The 23,295-nt window shown below is 34.6% G+C and overlaps 1 pseudogene across 1 annotated transcript; it reads right to left on the bottom strand.

Annotated features, from left to right (window-relative positions):
- Window positions 1–17,016: 17,016 nt before the first annotated feature.
- Window positions 17,017–20,160, bottom strand: LOC143570076 (uncharacterized; annotated as a pseudogene). Its single transcript, XR_013141859.1, has 3 exons — window positions 19,474–20,160; window positions 17,513–18,861; window positions 17,017–17,435 (listed from the first exon to the last, which is right to left on the bottom strand). The product of XR_013141859.1 is annotated as an uncharacterized LOC143570076 (transcript).
- Between the last annotated feature and the right edge of the window lie 3,135 nt (window positions 20,161–23,295).

Genomic DNA, 23,295 nt, shown 5'->3' with positions numbered 1-23,295 from the left:
TAAAATTAGTTCATGAATGGTATGTATTTCATATGTTTTTCTATTCTCCAAAACTGTTCAGAACTCGTAACTTTGTTTTCTTTCATTTTTTTTTAAATATGATGCAGGTAAAGAAGTTTAGGGTGCATCTGGACCCTTTTGAATCAGGCAGTTGTAGGGAACTTTCTTATCAAATTATGCTATATTTTAAGTATTTGTTTTAATTTTGTATTACAATGTACCCGGGCTATTCGGTAGGTTTGCATCGATGTATATAGGTATGTACGTACGAACATGGGTATGCATGTATGTACATTTTTAATATCCAATTAAATAGTTTTAATTATTATATTGTCTTCATTTTCAATTCCTGTGGAAATAAACACCGAATGAGTGAAATGAAAAAGATTAAATTCCGATGTAAATATCCAAATAAACAACTTTGTTAAATATTATGTTGTCTTCATTTTAGTATAAAATTTATTAAAAGCAAATTGTATCTAAAAATAAAATTTTATATTATGTACATGCAAAAAATAAAACACATTAAATGTTTAATTGCCGTTTCTTTTATTAGCTACACACTAATGACTTATTTGCCCTTGTAAGCAATTAACATCTGGTAGTAACTTCTTGATATTTACTAAATTGCCATGGTATAACATGAATCATTAATTTTTGTAATCAATGGTTGAGATTTACTTCTCGCAAGATCCATCCCCTATATATATATATATATATATATATATATATATATATATATATAGGCTAAGTATAAAATGAAAACCAACTTGAGTTGTGAAAACTCTAGAAACTCATTCTCAATTACATGTTTTTAATTAATGTTTAAATCTTGTGATTCACAATTAAAGTGAATAAAAATGTAAATATAAATATAACTTTTTCTCTCTCCTGAAAACATATACAAAAATTAGTAAAAAATAGCAAAACATTTTTTTTGATGTTTCGATATTTTGTATTAAATGTTACAACGTATATTATATGTAATAAAAAAAACACGATATTACATAGGGTTTTCATAACTCAAATGGTTTTCATTTTAAAAAAACAACTTTTACTCTACTCTTAGCATTACCATTCATTTTTCCCTTTGATTTTATTGGACCACCGTTCACTTTATGCCTAGCGCCTACGTGTTCCTCTCGGGACTCTTTCTCTATTCTTTTCACCACCGATGAAAAATTCTATTTGGCCATTTATTTCTTTCCATTTCATTTTAATGGTTAAATATGCCAAGGTACAATCATGCTAGCTTAGAGTACAAGTGGACTTCATATACAATAATCTAAATATCTGGTACAAACTCTCTAAATTTTTTTTCTCTTTTTATCTTTCCTTTTCCTTTGCTACAACGAGTACAACAAAACCAACCCAGATATCATCCGCCGTAACACATAAAATGTATATATTTGTTTTTTCACCTAATATTTCATAACTAATTACATAAGATGGTCCATGTAATTTATCTAAATTACAAATATAATTACATGCCCTATGTTTTTGTATTGATTTAATGGCTTTGCAGCAACGCGGCGTGCACGAAATTCTAGATTAAGTTAATCAAAAAACAATTACTAAAAGTTTTAAACATCCACAATTTTTTTTATAAAGAATAAATATTGTATAAGTTACCTTTTTAAATCATTGTTTTCAGACCCGGCCTGGACGTTGACCCGGATGCCTTACCGGGTCAAAAGTCGGACCCACCCGGAGGGCGGATCGGTGTTTAACCCGGATGACGTCATAAATAATTTAAATATATATTTACATAAATATATATAATTCATATACATATAAAAATAATATTAATAATAACAAACTTCAATATTAATTTATGTTTTATACATTGTTTTTAAAATATATAGAGTCAATTTTTTATTAATAGATATATCAGTGAAGCTTGGTTGGCTCATGGGATAATTATTAAAACTTCTATCTCTAAAATGACCCAAGTTTGAAATGACCCAAGTTCGATCCCGGCATGCACATTTCATTTTGGATTTAATAAAAGATGGGTTTTACCGGTTCATTCGCCGAGTCAACCGGTCCTGGCCGACCACCACCCGCAAAACCCGGCTAGGTTTTTGAAACGGAACAAAAACATTGACCCGACCCGGTATAGGGACTGGGTCCCGGTCTGACCGGTCGGGCCGGGTTTCAAAACACTGGTTTAAAAATATTAAAACAACTTAAAAATAGGATATAAAGGTAACTCCCCAATGAGTTGACTTGCTTACTTACATGGAGCTAGATGATTCACGAAAAGGCCCCCGCTACTCTTTTAACTTAAATCATACCAACAAAATCGGCGGCCTGCCCATCGTGCCGTAAATCCAAGCTCGCATTTGCAGATTATGCAACAGTGGAATTGATTGTCTGCGTTGAATCTTTCTCTTTTTTCTTTGTATGTTATTGGTTGCTGACAATGCATGTTTCATGCTTTCTTTACATGTTATTAAGGCAAAAAAAGGTTTTTCTTTCGGCAAAATTCCCAAAATAGTCCATTTTAGAGAGAGAAAGCCTAAAATAGCTTTTTTTTTCCTCAAAATTTTTTAAAATTTGGACTTTCTAGATGCATTGGAAAAAGATAATAATATAGAGGGAGCAAGCCAAATAACTAAGGAAAGTTAGGGAGGATATAAGATTTGGGAAAATAATGAAGAGAAAGTCCAAATAATTTTGAAATTTGGAGTAAAAGTTCAAATTTCTACTAAACTTTTTTTCTCAAAAAAACCGTCTTGAGAGACTGTTTTTTTATGTTTATACCTTTTCTGTCCATATTTTCAAATTCTAGGAAAAAGAGATTTTCAAATCTTGTCTTTAGAGACGAGTTCTACCACACCACCATCCACCGTTCGTCTTAAGAGACGAGATTCTACCACCACTACCGCCACCACCGCCACCACCCACCGTTCACCACCACCACCATCCACCCCCACCACCCGCCACTACCATCGATCACCACCCATCACCATCGTCAGCCACCACCAACCACCGTCCTCCACCACCACCATCATGACCAAATCAAAGTATTGTAAACCAAAAGATACGTTATTGAAGTCTTCACTATGATACTATGAGTGAGAATTATGGGCCACAAAAAATTAAAAGTTAGATGTTTTGCATAATAAGACATGAAAATAGAAGATTGACGCCATAAACGAATAGCCATGTGTGTATATATAGATTGTTGCAAAGTATGTTTGCTTAAAGAGATTTCCATCCAAAAATCCAAAGCCTCCTTATGATTCTACTATTATGGTTATTATGGTTATTATGGTTTTACATAGTAAAAAGTTGGCAAATTGGAAATAAATAATCTCAATTTTTGTTTATTGGCCGATAATAATCCCAACTTTAAAAAGCACTACCAGCGGTACGTTCAACTATTTTTGTCTTAATGGTACTCCGTTAAAAAACACTTAACGCTGTTATACTTTTTCCCAAGTTTCAAACTGATGTTTTAGGGATTTTGATCAGAAGAACACTATTTTTGTCTTAATGGTACTCCGTTAAAAAACACTTAACGCTGTTATGTTTTTTCCCAAGTTTCAAACTGATGTTTTAGGAATTTTGATAAGAAGAACGATATGATTCGACTGATGTAAAACTTATCTCGAAACGAAGATTAAGAGGACTTGATTTTTGTTAATTGGAAATTCAAACACCCGAAACATTGTTTCGTCGTTTGGATAACAGTTTCGAGATAAGTTTTAAATCGGTCGAATTGTATTGTTCTTCTGATCAAAAGCCCTAAAACATCGGTTTGAAACTTGGGAAAAAACATAATGGCGTTAAGTCTTTTTTAACGGAGGACCATTGACACAAAAATAGTTAAAAGTTGGGACCGATGGTGGTGATTTTTAAAGTTGGGATTATTATCGGTCAATACCAGGGGCGGATCTATGTTCAAGGATGCGGGTTCACGGGAACCCACTGAGTTTCGGATTTTATATAGAGCGTTTATATAAAATATGAGAGTGAACCCATATATAAATTGTGAGTGAACCTATAACCATAATGGAACCATAGTCTAATGGTAAATTCCTTGTTTTTCAATATTGGGAACCTGTGTTCAATTCTCATACTAAACGACATTTTTTATTATTTTTTTTTAATTTGCATAATAACATTTCTACCCAGTTCTCTGTCCTCACTCCCCAGTCACAGCACTAAACACATGTAGTACAAGCTTATTTTGGATGATCTGGAGCGTATGCTGATCAATTGGTTATAGACATTTTTAATGTATTCATTGATTGCTTTTGTTTACTTTCATATTTTTTTCCTTTCTTGAAAACCTATGATGGAATAAAAAAATCAAGCTTCAAACAAACTATTCGAAGCCAAAAAAAAATATTTACATCAATAAAAGGTCCATACAAGTCACTTTTTATGTGGTAGGTGCTCATGTATTTGCATTATGATCTTTCTTTTCTACCTTACTCTACTATTAATAGTATAAAAGTGAAAAAAATTGTTCTTCTGTTTTATGAATGAGATAGAAATTCATTCAATATTTCAATACATGCTGTAAGCAAAAACATATATATTTTGTAAAAGGCTTAGGCTTTTTGTTCGTTTTAGGTTCTAGAATGAATGAGCCACCCCTGCTGACTCGAACTGAACCGAATTTTTTTATATCCGGTTCTATGAAACTTGAACATCTAAAATACAGTGAACCCACTGGAAAAAATTTCTGGATCCGTCACTGGTCAATACACAAAAATTATGATTATTTATTTCCAATTTGCCTAAAAAGTTTTGCAGGTATTTTAATATGCGGTTCTTGTGCTTGTACCGGATAATTCATGTTTCATTTATCTATTATTTAAGTGGTATATATAATCTCATTGATATTAATACAGAAACTTAAATCCATAAAAATATATAAAACAATCCAAGAAATCTCAAGCCAGTTATGTAAGAATTTACAATAAGGTAGCGTTTGGTATGCAGGAATAACAGTATGAATGGAATGATTCATTACGTGAGAATGAAAAATGTGGTGTTTGGTTGCTCAATGGAATGGAATCATTCATTACACATGGAATCTCATTCCATCATAACCATTCATTCCCACCCCTTCTTTTTTTTCATTCCATTCCTCCTTCACCCTACTTTCTCAACACCACCACCACTACCATCGACACCACCACCAACTCCGTCGACACCACCACCGCCGCCACCACCATCACCACCGCCACCACCATTTTTGTCACCGGAGCTACCACCGTCGCCATTGTAAGTTTTTTGGTTAAAAAGTATTTTGAGATATTAGTGCTTTTATTGTTTCTATTTCATTTCTACAATTTTTTTGGATACCAAACAATATAAATGAATAATTGATTTCATTCCCATAGGTTAACCAAACAAGGAAATGGAATGGTAATGATCCATTTCATTCCCTTGTCCATTCCATTCTTCCCTGATTCCATTACCTCCAACCAAATATACCCTAATTGATATTAGTATTGAATTAAAATTCAAATGAGAAAATATAAAATAACTAAAGAAATTGCAAGCCACTGACCGAAAAGGCCAAAAAAATTAAGTTTTATTCTTTGGTGGAATTTAGAGAGAAGGTACAGCTGAATGTATTCAAAAGACTAGTATATTAATATTTTTACAAGAATGGAAAGGATTTTAAATTGGAGGTTTTAATCAAAACTACGTAGTTTTGATTGGTTTCGGGTGTAAGGTTACACGACTAACAACATCGTATTCACTTTCCTCTATATACAAATGTGTAATAACAATTTGTTCCATGGTCAAAAAATTGCAAGCTCAAACTTTCAGATCCAAATAATACACAGTTATGTTGTTTTTGGTCTACATTTAGTCAGACCCAAATTCATGGTTAAACGACCCATAACCGATCCGTTATAACCTTCAAGCCGATCAACACAAACCAACATAACCGATCGGTCATAACTATGGTTATCCATTAACGGACATCTCGGTTATGGTTCTCAGCCAAAACTGACCCACACCAACCCATGCACATCCTAGTTACTAGTTACCTCGAGCTGCATATCCAGTTGTCCCTCTAATTCCAATTGAACTTCTTGGTGCATGTAGTGAATGGCTTCATCCACATCGGCTACAATTGTAACTCATTGGCGTAGGATTAATCTTCTTGGAGTTTCTTATTCTGAACTTGGATGGAGCCACCTTGCAAGATTCCCATTTGGCATGAACTCATAAATGAGAGCTTTATATTCGTTACTTTGATAATAGCTTCTTGGAGTTTCCTGTACAAGATTACGATGTCGTATGTTTTTCAAAGCTTCACATTCTGTTAAAAAACTCTTTAAAGCTCATTGATTTTCTAGATTTAGAATCTTGATTGCAACCAATGCATCGTCTAGTTCAAGGATACCTTTAAAAACTTTACTAAACGTCCCACTTCTGATTAGGTTCTCTTCGAAGACCCATTTATGGCTTTAAGTATGCTTCCATAAGTCACCCTTGATAATGGTTGGATGAATGAAGATCTTGTTGGAAGTGTTTGTGGCTTCCTACTTTTCCAACAAAACAACAAACACAACACCATTGCTATAACGAGGGACACACAAACTGGGATGAAAACTAGGATAACACGCGACGCATGGGAACCTTGTTTTGATTTTGCTGACAAGGAACACTTGGGTAGGCCAAGTTCAGTAAGGCCTCCACATAGCATTCTATTCCCATTAATTGCAAACACGTTTTTCTTCTTGAAAATACATGCCATGAGCACGGAGTACTGTACAAACTCTTGATTCAAACATAAAACTCATCTAATCTTGTAAGAAGATCGGCAATTTGATCTTCTGAATCAATTTTGATTGGTTTCAACACCAGTCACCACTTTTTGTCTTAAAAATTGTAAATCAATTTCAAAATGCTTTGTTCGGTCATGAAAAACAGGATTAGCAGCTATAAGAATAGCTGATTTACTATCACAAAATAACCTAACCGGTAGTTTTTGATCCACATTAAAGTCTTTCAAAATTTTTAATAACCAAAACTATTTCACAGCCAGCAGTGCACATGGCTCTATATTATGCCTCTGCAGATGACCTAGAAACCGTGTCTTATTTTTTGCTTTTCCAGGAAACTAAATTACTTCCTAAGAATATGCAATAACCCGTGACACATCTCCTAGTAGCCAGACACTTGCCCCAATCTGAGTCAACATACCCTTTCAACTCAAAATTCTCATTTTTCTCAAAGAATATGTCTTTTTCAGGTGAGCCCTTCAAATACCTAAGTAATCTAAGGGCTACTTTGAGATGAGAATTAAGAGGACAATGCATGAACAGTGTAACATATATCAGGTCTTGTTAGCGTGAGATATATAAGCTTCCCGATTAGTTTTTGATACTCAGTTATATTACTTAATTTTGAATCATTTTTATCTGAGTTTTCTAAATTTGTAACCACAAAATTTGGTTCTATGGGAATGTTAACAGGTTTACACCCTAACATCCCAAACTCAGACAAAAGCTCCAAACAATATTTTCTCTGAGATAAACACAAACCATTTTGAGACTCAATTACTTAAATGCCAAGAAAGTATTTTAGTTTTCCTAAGTCTTTTATCATAAAACTTTTGTTTAAAGATGACTTAAGACTTTCTATTTCGGTTTCACAATTTCCAGTAATTACAATATCATCCACATAAACAAGTAGAATGATAAACACATTACCAACGGACTTTATTAACAAAGAGTAATCATTTATGCTTTGTTCAAAACCAAGACCAATAAGGGTATTAGTTAGTTTTTCATTCCATTGTCTAGGAGCTTGTTTAAGCCCATACAACAACTTAACTAACTTACACACTTTACCACTAGACAAATCATAGTATCCTTCAGGTAACTTCATATAAACATCCTCAGTCAATATTCCATATAAAAAAGCATTATTTATATCTAATTGATATAAATTCCAGCCTTTTTGAACAACTAGACTAATCAAGCATCTCACAGTAACCATTTTCACAACAGGTGAAAATGTTTCATCAAAATCAAGACCCTCTCTTTGACTAAAACCTTTAGCTACTAGCCTAGCCTTATACCTTTCAATTTTACCATTGGCTTTGTATTTTATTTTATATATCCACTTACAACCAATAGCTTTTCTTTTCTTAGGTAAGTCAGTAATTATCCATGTTCCGTTTCTATGTAGGGCTTCCATTGCTAGGTTCATGGCATTGATCCAATTAGGGTCAGAACTAGCTTCTTTAAAACTTCTAGGCTCAACCCCTTTATTTAGCATAGTAACAAAACAATTATCAGATGTATTTAACCTAGAATAATTTACTACCTTTTCAATGCCATATTTTACCTTGCCTTCAACGACATAGTCAATAAACTTCCTAGGAACAGAACTAACTCTACTAGACTTTCTAACTATACTTGACTCAACATTAGAAATTGATTCACTCTCAGCTTGGTCTGGAACTATAGGTTCATCATTAGATATTGCAAGATTATCTTCACTAGTTCTCTGACTTGATACATCTGGTTGGGCCTTACCAGGAGTACTACTTCCACCAGTAGCATCCTCAAATGATGTTTCATCATGATTTGCATTACTAGGAGCAACACTACCTACTGGTTGCTCATTTCCTAATGTATTAGTGGTTTAAACAGAATGAAGAACATCATTGTCACTATCTTTTGTAATTGCCTGCCCTTCATCATTGAGTGTTTGAATCATGTCATCAAAGAAAATCAGAATGCTTTGTTCACTAGTTTTTTTTTTCAAAAACAGACTCTTCATGTTTAAAAGGAAAGACATTTTCATAGAATCTAACATCTCTAGAAAATAAAAACGTTTTAGTATCTAAACACCAAAGTTTATAACCTTTTTTAGTATTAGAATATCCAATAAAAATACATTTTTTATCTCTATTATCAAATTTATTTGAAGGAGTCAAATTAGTAGCAAAACATAAGCATCCAAAACTTTTAAGATGACTAAGGGAAGGCTTAGACTTATATACTAACTCATAAGGTGATTTACCATCAAGCACAGAAGTAGGAGTCCTGTTAATCAAGTATGTAGCAGTTAGTACACATTCTGACCACATATACAAGGGAATCCCCCCTTGAAACATAAGAGACCTAGCGACATTTGAGAGGTGTCTATGTTTCCTTTCAACAATACCATTCTGTTGTGGGGTGTTCACACATGATGTTTGGTGAATAATCCCTTTATTTAAGCAAAAATTTTCAAAATGTTGATTAACAAATTCTGTACCATTATCTGACCTAAAACATTTTACTTTCATAGAAAATTGTGTATCAAGTAAGTTGACAAAACCTTCTATGTTAGAGAAAACTTCACTTTTTGATTTTAATAAAAACAACCAGACCGCTCTTGAATAATCATCAACTATTGTTAAAAAATATTTAAAAAACTTTCAATACTGGAAACTTTAAAAGGTCCCCAAACATCTAAATGAATTAATTCCCCTAGGTGTTTAGAAATATAAGAACTCAAAGTAAATGAGTTTCTAGTTTGTTTTGCTTTATGACATATGTCACATGGTACAGATTCATTAATTCTTATGATTTGAAGATCATTTTTTAACACATTCAAAACCTGATGGGAAGGATGACCAAGTCTATTATGCCATAACTCACTAGAACTAGAACACATAATCATATTTGAAACACCATGTAATTTACCTCTAGTGACATCTTTATAGAAGTAAAGACCATCTACTTGTCTACCACTCAATAGAATCCTGTTGTGACGTGAATCCTGAACATGACACATTGATTCATTAAACCTACATTCTAGCTTGTTGTCTCTAGAAAGTTTAAAAACAGAAAGCAAATTCACATAGTATTCTGGGACAACAAGACATCTAGCAAAACTATATCGTTTGTTAATTTCAGGTTCCCAATTTTTGTAATTTTAGCCCTGAACCCATTAGGGTGACCAACACTCAGTCCAACATTGACACATCAACACAATCGAACATATTATATTATGATACAGTCATATGTTGATTAGCACCCGAGTCAATAATCCACCCTTGTGAAAAATTAGACTCCAGTTGAACCAGCAGAACACATTATGTTAACATAAGAATTCCTACAACGTTCACCAATAAGAATACTATCTGACATATTAGCACTAATATGTTGTCCTGATGAAGCAGATTGATCACCTATTAAAGACAAAAGTTTTGCAAATTGATCTGGTGAAAACTGAAGGTTAGAGCTGTTACTTCCCTTTGAAAAATTAGACACACTATTATTGTTTTGATTATTTTCCCTTATCATATTAGACTTTTTCTTGTAATTATCAGGATAGCCAACAAGTTCATAACATCTTTCAATAGTATGACCAGTTAAATTGCAGTGAGAACACTTTAGACCAATAGTTTTAGAAGTCTTCTTTTTAGTTTCAAAAGTCTTGGCAACAAAAGCAGTTGCCTGAGATTTGCTAGAGCCTAAGCCAGATGTATTTCTATGTGATTCTTCACTAGAACTTATAGAAAATGCAGCCTTAACTGATGGAAGAGGATCTTTAGATAGTATATTAGATCTAATTGGCTGATATACATCATCTAACCCCATCAGGAACTGCATTAACTTTAGTCTCTGATTGAATTCAGAAATACCTGCAGCTGCTTGACAATTACAAGTGGGTAAATCGGTAATTGTGTCATATTGTCTCCATAGAGAATTTAGCTTGTGATAATATTTAGCCAAAGATAAACCATTTTGACTTACTGAATTAATCTGTTTATGTATGTCGTAAATGACAGACCCATTAACTTTGTTATAAGTTTCTCTTAATTCGTCCTAAACTGTTGCAGCATTTTTTGAAAAAATTTGACCAAGGTAAAGTTCTTCTGCAACAGAGTTTTGAATCCAAGACAATACAACAGAATTACACATTTCCCACTGTCTGCCTAAGGCTTCATTAGCAGGTTTAACACAAGACATATCTATAAATCCAATTTTATTTTTAACATTCAGGCAAGTTCCATAGCATTTACCCAAACGGTGTAATTCTCGGTACCCTTTAAAGTGATATTAACAATAGAAGCACTACTTGTATCACTAGCATGCAAGTAGAGAGGATGACCAAAATCTAGCTTACTAATCACAGAGTCATCATTCACAAAACCATCACCCATAGTGACTAACAATGACTAACTAGAAGCAAAAGGCCTAGAAGCAAAACTAACAATGATTGACTATAAACAATATACAATCAACAATCAGAACCCTTGTACAATAACTAACCCTGGCAGAAGTTAGAATACTTACAGAGTACTCCGGCAGCCATAGGGAATAAGAAGACTTACAGTGGTTTATTTGAAGAAACAAGAAGAAAATTCAAGAAGACGCCAAATTTTTAAAGAAATAGCGGAATATGATATCAATATTATTTCAATGATTTACTGATTACAAGTGTAGAGAATCCTCAAGATCTACAACTGTGTCAAAAGATGAAAACCCCCTTTCAATTCACCAATGTGTTCCTTGCACAAAAAAACCACAACAAATCAGTTAGAATCCGTGAATACACAGTGATTTAAAAAACCGGAATCTAGCCCAAACAAACAATTGAAGTCGAATATGAAAATTAGGGTTTTGAAAAAAACGGTGAGCATGAGGCTCTATACCATGTACAAACTCTTGATTAAAACATAAAACTCATCTAATCTTATTAACATGAACTTCAATCTTACAGATGTTAAAAGAATTACACAAAAAACTTAATTCTAATATGAACAAAACTCTATGGATACAAAAACATACCGAAACCAACTCAGTAATCTTCAGCTTCAAGACCAAATCTGAATCCTAATAGATTTAGAATCCAAATTGAAGAGATGATCTTGAGAGATACAAGATGAAGAGATAGAGATTGTATTTCGTAACTGAACAGACTCGTTTGCTATATAACAAGTTAACAACTTGTTAACAGTCTTTCACTTTTAGTCCTCCATTTTATCCAAGTATGCCTCTGCTGTCCCCAAGCTATCCAATACACCAGCTTTAGCCTACCAACTTCCTCATTTGACAGCTTCAGTCCTCATGGTTCAATATTCATGAAACCCTCACATAACAATTACACACTAATTAATAAACGACTATTTCAAACAAATATAAGGAACTAAATCGTACCTTCGAACAAGTACCTCACCCTCAAGGTTGTTGAATGGCAAATTCAGTGAAGACATATTTAGCCTGCTCCAAGTATATTGAAATCTGTTTGGAAAGGTTGTTAATATAAAGATCAAGGTTTCTGACACCTCTTAAAGCACTCAAAGTGGTAGGTATTGGGCCATGAAAAGGGTTGGCTTTCTATTTGATAGTATTATCATATTATGGTTTATTAGTAAGAGCCCATGGGCCCATTAAGTTAGGGATTTGTTATGATGTCTATATATTGTATAAGAGCCTTAGGGTTCTGGACCTTTCTTCTTCCTCAAACATACAAACCTTAGCCGCCGCCTAATACAATCCCTAGGCAGGGCGGCGTGCCACCACTGCCGCCGCCTTGTCACTCTCTGTTTTCGTTTCTATTTTCTAGTGTTCACTGAATAAAGCTTATATAGATTGATCACTCATGCCACTTATCCCATTTTGCCAACCACTCAAAGCTTCCGCCTTATTTTTTTAGGTGTTATTTTGATGATGCTACAACATCATCTCCGCCGCCATACCACGCTCATCGTACTCCTCAAGCCCTGAAGTTGCTCTTTGCTGCCACGCAGCCACCACTCTCTTTTAATTTTATTTTTGTCAATTTCAGTCAATCGCTTATTGGGCTTCAGTCCACCACCACGCCGCCTGCACGACTGCGGTCTGTTGCCGCACTGCTAGTTAGTTACAGTAGAAACTCTATAAGATAATACACTTGGGACCACCAAAATTTATTAATTAAAAGAGTTATTAATTAATCGATAAATTAATAATTATTAATTTATAAATTAATTAATATTTTATTAATTTATAGTAGAATGTTCTGACTCACCCAGAAGAAAATGTAGTTGCACAGTTGTTGACTGATGAAGAAATTACTGAAAGCGTTTTTGGAATTAATAAAGATGATATTGATGAAGAAGATGATGAAAGTTCTACAATGGAGCCCCCTTCGCGAAACGAAGCTATTAAAGCGGCAATCACATTGAACAATTTCTTGTTGAGCTATGAGAAAACAACACCAGAAGTTCTTACCATGCTAAGGAAAATTAGAGACGAGATTCAAGGGGAAATTGATTTCAACAAAAAAACAAAAGACAATTGAGTCATTTTTCAAGAAACATTCATAAATTATTCATGTAATATGCTATATATAAGGAATTATTAATTTATATTTTATATGGGGTCTAAAGAAATTATCAAAAATGTATTATCTTATAATTTTAGCGAATTATTAATTTAGCACCCTATCCCCGAGTCGGGACCGGCAAAAAATATTATCTTAGAGAGTTTATTAAATAATCGAGTATTAATTTATCGAGTTTCTACTGTAGTTTGATTCTACCCTACCCCGCTATTGCACTGTCGTGTTGCACGCCCCTTACAGGACTATAGGATCTGTGACCCATTTAAACCACAATTTGGGAGACCAACAGAACTAAAGAGTTGAGATGGTCAATTGAAGTGGGTATCTCTCCCGATAAGCTTGTGAATGACAAATCTAACCTTCGAGGGATGTTAGTGCTTATGTTAACCTAGGGAAGTAGGCTAGAGTGATTACTGTTCCCTGACAAGTAAAGTTCATCCAGATATTTAAGATTTAAGATGTTATTAGGTAACTTCCCCTGCAAGCTGGTGAGGTGAAGACTAAGTGAACTTAGAGAAGAAGAGATATTAAGATAAGTGGGTAAAAAGAAGTCTATATTAACTCCAGCTCAACTTGTCCCACAACCGTCTAATGGGTCGAATCTCACAGGCTCTTGGAAACATATCAGAAATTGAATCACTCGACCTATCTTGCAACAAACTCATAGGAGAAATCCCACAAACCCTTGCTAACTTGACGTTTCTTGGATTCTTGAATCTTAAATCTATCACAGAACGATATCATGTGACGCATTCCACAAGGAAAGCGGTTCAACACGTTTCAAGGTGATTCATGTGAGGGGAACACCTTAAACTATGTAGGCCATTACCAAAAAAATTGCAGTGAGCCTCCCCGGGAACCACAACTTGAGGTTGATGATGATGAGGAAGAGGAGAGTGGATTTACATGGAAAGTGGTGATGATGGGATACGAGTGTGTAACCTTGTTATCAAATGAAAACCGAATGGTTCAATGCAATTAATGCTGATGCAACAGAGCATAATATATTGAAGATTCAAAACAAGAGAACATGATAAAATTAGTTCATAAATGGTACGTGTTTCACATGCTCTTCTATATCCTAAAATTGTGCAAAATGCCTTACTTTGCTTTTCACTTTTTTTATTATTGTTTTTTTTCCATTCCTTTTTGAAATTCTGATGCGGGCGAAGAACTTTGGGGTGTCGCTCATCTGGATCATGTAGTAGTAGAGAACATTCTAAATTCTCCTTTACAGTTTAATTAAGTATATAATAAGTTTCTTTTCATTAATTATTATTATTAATTAGTATAAATGAGAACTTTGGTGTCATAAAAATGACTTCTTTTTGTTTGTGTATATATATTAATAGTTTTGAAAAATTACACATGTGTTAGTGTTGGTTGGGTGGTTGTGTTGGTTAGTGAAACTCTTTCTGCTGGTTTGCAACCCAAGTTTGAATCTCAGTTGTAGCGAGGCATTCTTTTATTTTCTTCAATTGTGTTACTTATGTTTTTTAGTATGATAGAATGACTTGTCTTTCAACATTAACTTTAGCGTGGACCGGAAAATAACGAAAACTGACAGGATACAAATTTTGTTTTTATGTTTGTTTTTTTAGTTCCAGTATCGTAACGAACGTGACGGAGACAAAACAGAGTAGACTCATTGCCCAAGATCGACAACACTAGGGTTTTACCAAAGCCCGAGCTTTACTGACCGACGACACCCCAGTGATCCACTTCAGTTTTTAAATTGTTTTTGTTTTAGTTCTAATGACATAACGCACATAATCAAAATCCAAAACTGACCGAATTCGTGTCGACTTACCGCCTCAAAGCAGAGACCTACAATGTTTGGGGTTTACCAACGTCCGTGTTTTACCAACCTGCCCGGCGCAAGGCGCTGTGTAAAATACTAGTTCAAGTATAAATCGAAATCCCCCTTTTCGAAACAATTATACCCGTGCTTAAAATGTTTTCGGTATAATTTAGTTAGTATGCATCCCTGAGGACACAAGCCTAATTTCCATTCATACTATAAACAATAAGTGTAAGTTGGTTTATTTTATTTGTTGGATTCGACATCCATCAATAATTTGCATTGATTGAAACCCATGAAAAAAGTATTATGTTAGACGTATCATTGTGGCACGCTAAACCGCGGAAAAAATAACATTCTCGAAAGTAAAAAAAAAATCCTTAGAAAAAATTATTTGGAAAAAATATGTCAAGTGTACCAACAGAACAAGTCTAGGGAAAAAAACTGTCCGAAGGTGTTGAGGAGTACTAGGACAAATGTACTATTCACAAATCTTGTAAACGTATATATTAAGGATATGTTTGGTACGACGTAATGGAATAGATGAGGGAATGAAATGAACCATTACCATTTCTTTGTCATGTTTGGTTATCATATAGGAATGGAATGATCATCCCTTCATGACCACTACTACTATTAGTAGTAATAATAATAAATAATATGAATATTCGTATTAACTTATTTTTAAGACCCGCGCGCTTCAGCGAGACCACTAAAGCAAATAAAAATAATCATAAAAATGTTGAATCACGCATGCATGTTATGAAGCGTTGACTCGCCAAATAATTTTAATAATATTGAGAATACGATAATAACTCTAATATAATAATTGTTATATTATAATATAAAAATAATGATAATATAATAAAATTAATAACAATAATATAATAATCTGTGATAATAATTATAATATAATCATAATCATAATATTTTATTATTATTATTGTTGTTGTTGATTCCATTCCTTGGAGGAATGAAAAAAAACACCTAGGTAGCGTTTGGTATGCATGAATGAGAGACGGAATGAAATAGACCATTATGATGGAATGAAAAAAAATGTCACCTCCACCACCCTCCCACCACTGTTACCCATTGCCCTCTCACCACCCACCACCACCGCCTCCACCGCCCGCCACCATCGACCACCGCCTCCGCCTTCGCCATCGGCCACCACCACCCTCCTCCACCTCCCGTCACCACCACCACCCACCTTCGCCACCACCCACCAGCACCGCTCACCACCACCACCACCAACAATCGCTCCTAACTCCCGCCCATCGCCACCACCTCCCACCACCATTACTACTCGCCGCCCACCACCACCATCCCACTGCCACTCACTATCATTTTTATTTTATTCCAATTTTTCTAGCTTATCAGAAAATAAAGACTAATAATTCACTTCATTCCCACATGGTAACCAAATATGTAATGGAATGGTAATTATCCATTCCATTACCCCATCCATTCCATTCCATTACCCCATATCAAACAGACCCCTATACTTCTTAAAGAATGAAAATCCTATATTTGGAATAAATTTCATTCATTATGAAATGGTTCATTCCATTACCACATGACAACCAAACATGATTTTTTTCATTCCTTTGAAATAACCAATTCCATTCCGCCTCTCATTCCCTTCTACTAAACGCTGCCTAAATGACAACTTGAGAAAACATTGTTTATAAACATTATTTAAGAAAACACAAAAAAAATGGATATTATGAGCCAATATAAGAAACAAATATTGAAAATATTACTTAAAAATATAAGAAACAAATATTGAAAATATTACTTAAAAATATAAGAAACAAATATTGAAAATATTACTTAAAAATATCAATAGGGTGAGAGAGGCTTGAACTCTCGACCTCAGGATCACTCTTATACTATGAGGCCTACGCGCTATCCAACTCCGCCAACATCCCTTGACGTTCAAGATCCTTAGTATTTTGTACTAGTTCATTGATGCGTTGAAGCTCAAGGACCATGTTGCTAGTGTCCATCCTTTCTTTAGGAGACTCCATGGAGCAAGCCAACCCAATTCTTGCTAACAAAACCATGCACTCTTCCAATCTCTTCAAACCACGGTTCATGTTTGCGGCTTCCATATGATCTTCATCGATACATGACAAAAGCTCCGGTTCAATGACTTCCATGACATGATCAGGCAATGCCATCTTCACATAGCCATGAAGGTTTAATCCTTCTTGAAATATCGGATCCGTTGGTCTCCTTCCGGTTATTATCTCTAGCAACAAAATCCCAAAACTATAGATGTCGCCTTGTTTTGTCATGTCATTTCCAACACCATACTCTACAATTATATGAAATTATTAATGTCACAAAACTTTACACAAAAAAACGACTTTTTAAATTCTAGTTATTAGTTACCTGGAGCTGCATATCCAGCTGTGCCTCTTATTCCAATTGAACTGCTTTGGTGTGGTTTTAATGGAAGAAACTTTGCTAGCCCGAAATCACCGATGTGAGCAACCATGTCATTGTCTAGTAATACGTTGCTCGGCTTCAAATCATAGTGAATTATGGGTACCTCACAGTCTTGGTGGAGGTAGTGAATTGCATGAGCTACATCTGTTGCAATTGTAACTCGTTGACGAAGGCTTAATCTTCTTGGAGTTTCTTGTTCTGAACTTGCATGGAGCCACCTTTCAAGATTCCCATTTGGCATGAACTCATAAATAAGAGCTTTAAAATCATTACCTTGATAATCAACAGACGAACATGAAGTAATGATCTTTACAAGATTTCGGTGTCTAATGTTTTTTAAAGCTTCACATTCTGCTATAAAACTCTTTAAAGCTCCTTGATTTTGAAGCTTTAGAATCTTGATTGCAAGCATTGCATCATGTGGTTCAAGGATCCCTTTGTAAACATCACTAAACGTCCCACTACCAATTAGATTCTGTGTGGAGAACCCATTTGTGGCTTTGAGTATGCTTCCATAGGACACCCTTGAAAATGGTTGGATGAATGAAGATCTTGTTGGCATGGTTGGCGTCTTCCTTCGTTTCCAAGAAAACAATAAACACAACCCCACTGCTATAACGACGAACGCGCAAACTGGTACGACAACTAGGATAACACGCGACACATGTGAACCTTTTTTTGATCTTGCTGACATGGCACACTTGGGTAGGCCAAGTTCAGGAAGGCCTCCACATAACCTATGGTTCCCATTAACTGCAAACATGCTCGTGTTCTTGAAAATACCTGTCACGGGTACCTCCCCCTCAAGATTGTTGAATGACAAATTCAGTAAAGACAGGTTAAACTGCTCCAAGAATCTAGGAATGCGTCCGGAAAGGTTGTTACTAGAAAGATCAAGGTGTCTAAGACCTCTTAAAGCACTCATAGTGGGGGGTATGGGACCTTGAAAAGAATTGGCTTTCATGTTTAGATACTCAAGGCTTGTGCAACTTCCAATGGCGTTTGGAATTGCTCCAGCTAGATGATTGTGTGACAAATCAAGTAGTGTCAAGCTTTTGAGTTTTCCTATGTCTTGAGGAAGTGGTCCAACTAACTGATTATGAGAAAGAGATAGAACATTGGACAGGGAAGATAACTGAAGCAACTCTATTGGTATTGGGCCTGTAAAATTGTTTGCAAAAAGGTGCAATGATGTCAATCTCCTGCAGTTACCAAGATCTGGTGGTATTTGTCCTTGTAATCTATTATCTGACAACCGCAGCCCATCAGCAAAGACAGGTTTCCTATAAAACCTAGAAAGTTCCCGGTGAAGCTGTTGTAAGATAGGTATAAACGCTTTAAGTTTCGCAGATTACCAAGTTCACTAGGAATTATGCCTGTGAACTGATTAGATATCATGATCAATTCCTCTAACTTCACAAGATTCCCGATCCCAGAAGGCAAGGTTCCGTATATGGAGTTATAAAAGAAATATAGACTTGTGACTTGAGATGAGAGATTGCCTACAGAATTGGGAAGAACTCCTCTTAATTTGTTATCATGAACAAGCAATTTTTCAAAATTGCTACAATTGACCAGTGAATCAATGAAGTTCATCTCGTCTGGTTGTGAACTTCCTAAACCATTTTGATCTAGCCCAACATACCAAAGATTAGGCATCTGACTAAAATTTATGTATATTTTCCCTGTGAAACTATTTTTAGACAAGCTAAGATATAGCAAGTTTGAACAGTTAGAAAATGAGAATGGAATGGTTCCTGTAAATTTATTTCCTGCTATCTGGAACTGCTCAATTTTAGGTAGCTGCAGCCCTATATCTTTTGGTAGTTCTCCACTGATTTGATTAACTGAGAAACTTAGAATTGTTAATGACGTTAAATTGTATAAGGATGGAGGGATCGTACCATAGAGTTGGTTACTTGCAAAACCAACTTCCTTCAAGTTGTGCAATTGACCTAAAGCAGGCAGAATGTGTCCACCTAGATGATTGGTTGCACCCGATATGGTTTCAAGAGAAGTGAGATTTGCCAAGAAAGACGGTATCCCTCCTGTGAAATCATTACGATGAAAGGCTATGTTCACAAGGTTCACCAGAGAACTAAGCTGGTTTGGGAGCTTTCCAACTAGTTTATTGCGAGACAGCCTAAGATTTTCAAGTCTTGTGCAGTTTGATAAACTGGCTGGAACTTCACCTTCAAAAGAATTGTTCATGAGAATTAGCTTCTGCAACCTAAATAAGTTACCTATTTGAGGTGGGATCACACCTTTAAAGGTGTTGTTTTCAAGACTAATTACTCTTAGAAAACTCAAGTTTCCGATATGAAGAGACAAGGAACCAAAGGAACAAACTATGCCTCTAGACCCAAGGTCCAGTTCGGTGACCCTGGGATGCCGACGACCACATGTAACACCTTTCCATTGGCAGAAACGGAGGGAGGTGTTCCATGAGTCGAGAACATGTTGCGGGTCATGAGAGATGGCTGATTTGATGACCAGAAGTGCAAGATGATCGGTATGGTTTTTGGCATACGTTACAGGACTTAATAGTAGTGCTATCGCATGGATGAAAACAGAAAGGTATGCCATGACCAACATTCGATATTGTTTTTGAGTTTTAACTTTTAACACAATTGCTCCTTGGGTTTATATAGATAACGTTGCTAAGATTTGACATGCAACTTCATGGGGACTTAACCGGTTAATTGGGCAGAAAAAGTAATTTGCCAACCTCTCGATTCATTTCTAATGCAATGATTCAAGAACAAAATAGGAATACAACATGCATGTCTAGAAATATACAAATACAAATGATGAAGGATGAAGGGTTAGGGTTGATATATTGTAATAAATAATAATAATAATAATTGTTCAAAACATGCGTTCTATCCCTTCAACTACTGTGTTCCCGAGTTTCATTTAACGAGGGGAAGGAAAAGAAAAGAAATTAGGAGAGAAAAGAAATGAAAGTAAAAGTTTTATTTTGTGTTCCTGAGTTTAAAAGAAAGGAAAGGAAAATAAAAGATTTTTAATATTTTATGTGTTTTCGAGTTGGAAGGAAAAGAAAAGAAAGTTATAATTTTACTATTATGCCCTTTAAGTAAAACTAATATAAAAAATACATTGGATAACATTTGTTGCCTCTTTTCATTAACAAAATTCGGTCAAATAAATGGCACTTTGATCAAATTACATTATTTCACTATCATTTTTTTTATAGTGCAACATGGAGTTTATAAAACACACACCTCACACACTAATGAAAAAGAAAAACATAACAAATATAGACCGCACATGCAATATCATATGCTCCATGTGTAAAAGAAATATATATATATATAGGAGACAACCAGGCCCGACCTATAAATAGAATGAAAACATAAAAACTCTTTGGATGAAGATGAACTATCTTGCATGGATGATGGCTGAGTTTAATAATAATAATAATAATAATTCAAGTTCACTAGGGCTGTGGATGTGGTATATTCGGGTTGCAAGAAAGTATAAAATTAACAATAATAATAATACTATTCAAATTTTATTCACCGTTCACAAAATCATTAATTGATTACATACATACCTACCTACCAACCTGAAATAAGAACGTATGCTGCTTGGTATGCGATGGAATGAATGGAAACAAAAGGCGGGAAAATGTAAAAAAGTAAAGGCGGGAAGAGAAGAATAGACTGAGATCTACAGTTCTTTACACTAACGGGGTATATTAAAGTAGACAATAAAACCCAATAAGCACAACAACCATTAAAAAAATAATCGTTAAACAATTAATTTCTTTCAAGATCCGTGAACAAAAGGACAAATAAACAAGAAAGAAATAAAAAGGTCATAAATGTACTAAGATATCAAATAAAATCATAAATAAACTTTACTAGATAAATGCATTCTTAAATCTTTTTATTACGTAAACCCAACATACCTTTCAGCAAAGCAACCGCATATTAGGAGAACAACTAAATAATGATCTTGCTTTAGCTTGATTCTCCACCAAATAATTGAAAGCCAGTGATATTTCATCAGGTCCCAAACCCATCGGCTCCAATTCTTTAATAATTTCATCACCAGTGTACTCGCGATGATTAACTCTTTCAAGTATTTTATTGCTCTCATGAATAATTTTATTACCTTCAGCAATAGCATTAGCCACACTGCCAACACTATTCATAATCATTGAGGTTAAATCATCACCTTTTTGTTTAACTTTTCTTTTTCTACTCTTACATTTATTTGCACTTGAAGATTGCTCGGGTAGAGAAGACACAAGATCAACCACATGGACATCATTATCAAGATTGTATTGACTCTCTAGAATTACATCATTGGCAGCTAAGAATTCATCTAGATCTGGAGATGTTTCTGTGTTACTGCCATCATCCTTCTGCAATCGGGCATTTCTTTCTTTAGCAGTTTCAGCTTGTGCACTGGATGCCCTATCCTTCGCAAATAAATCTAGCATTTCATGATAGTTTGTGACTTTCTTCGTCTTCAACGATGTAGCTTTTGGCTTTGACTATTAAACAAAATCAAGATAATTAGTATAATAAACGATAATCGGAATATTCAAGTAAATAATTAAAAAACTTACTTCTATTAGTTTTTTCCAGACTTCATCCTCAGCTTCAATTAGTTGAGTTTCAGGATTCCATGAGAACCCACTTAATGACGTTCCGTTAAACATATCATACCAGGTAGAAAAACGACTTTTCAAAGTTTTTAGACGGTTCTTCAAATGACTTTTGGTAAAAGTCATTTGAAGATTTGTGCTAAGTTCTGCAACCATATTTTTGTATGCTTGTGGAGTAAAGTTACCACCAATCCTATAACCGTTGATCTGTTGCGTTATTATGGATTGTATAAATGCATTATCCATAGTTTCTGTCCACATCATGTTTTCTTTCTCACTGGTATTTTCACTGGCGTCATGTTTGCTCATGATGACTTGCAATTGATAAATATAACAATTGTTAGTAATACAAATTCAACAAGAATACATTGTTAGAACAATTAAAAGCTTGCAATTGATAAATGTAACAGCAATTACTAATACAAAACCAAATAACATAAATGTTCCCAAACACCAATCAATACAATGTCAAAACAAACAACTATAATGTACTATTCTAAAACTAATCTGGCATATCTATTTCATCTTCTTGTAACATCAAATAATTAGTCCACATTTGATTTGCGATTGAGTTCCTTAATTAGTCAGCTTCGGTACTACTCTCTCCTATGCCTCTAGTACTATGACGTTCTTCCTCTACTGGTCCATTTAACACCTCATGTAAGACTTCATCTTCAAGATCTTTGTCACGATCTTCCTCTAGTAAAAAGTTATGTAAAACACAACATGCCAAAAAGATGGTCTGATTGTGTTTGACAAGTGTAAAATGGTTCTGCTGTACTTCTAATGATTAGAAACCTCTTTTTTAAGACACCAAATGCTCGTTCAATTGCGTTACGTAACAATGCATGACGAAGGTTGAACAACTCCTTTTGGTTCTCCGGGGCACGAGTGGAGTACTCTTTCAAGTGATACCTAACGCCTCTATATGGTGTCATTAGTGAGCTTGTATGAGGCAAACCTACATCTACTAAACAATATTTACCTATAATTAAATTGTAATTAGTATTTTTAAAATATTATATCAATTAATTAAATTTTGTTTGAGAGATTACCCGTTGGAATTACTAGTTTATTATCTCTACTA

The sequence above is a fragment of the Bidens hawaiensis genome, unplaced genomic scaffold (genome assembly GCF_021521415.1).
Source record: "Bidens hawaiensis isolate Kalapana, Puna unplaced genomic scaffold, B.hawaiensis_p1.1 tig00024820_1, whole genome shotgun sequence".
Taxonomy (NCBI): domain Eukaryota; kingdom Viridiplantae; phylum Streptophyta; class Magnoliopsida; order Asterales; family Asteraceae; genus Bidens; species Bidens hawaiensis.
The sequence above is the reverse complement of the archived record's forward strand: the minus strand, read 5'-3'. Positions and strand labels throughout refer to the sequence as shown.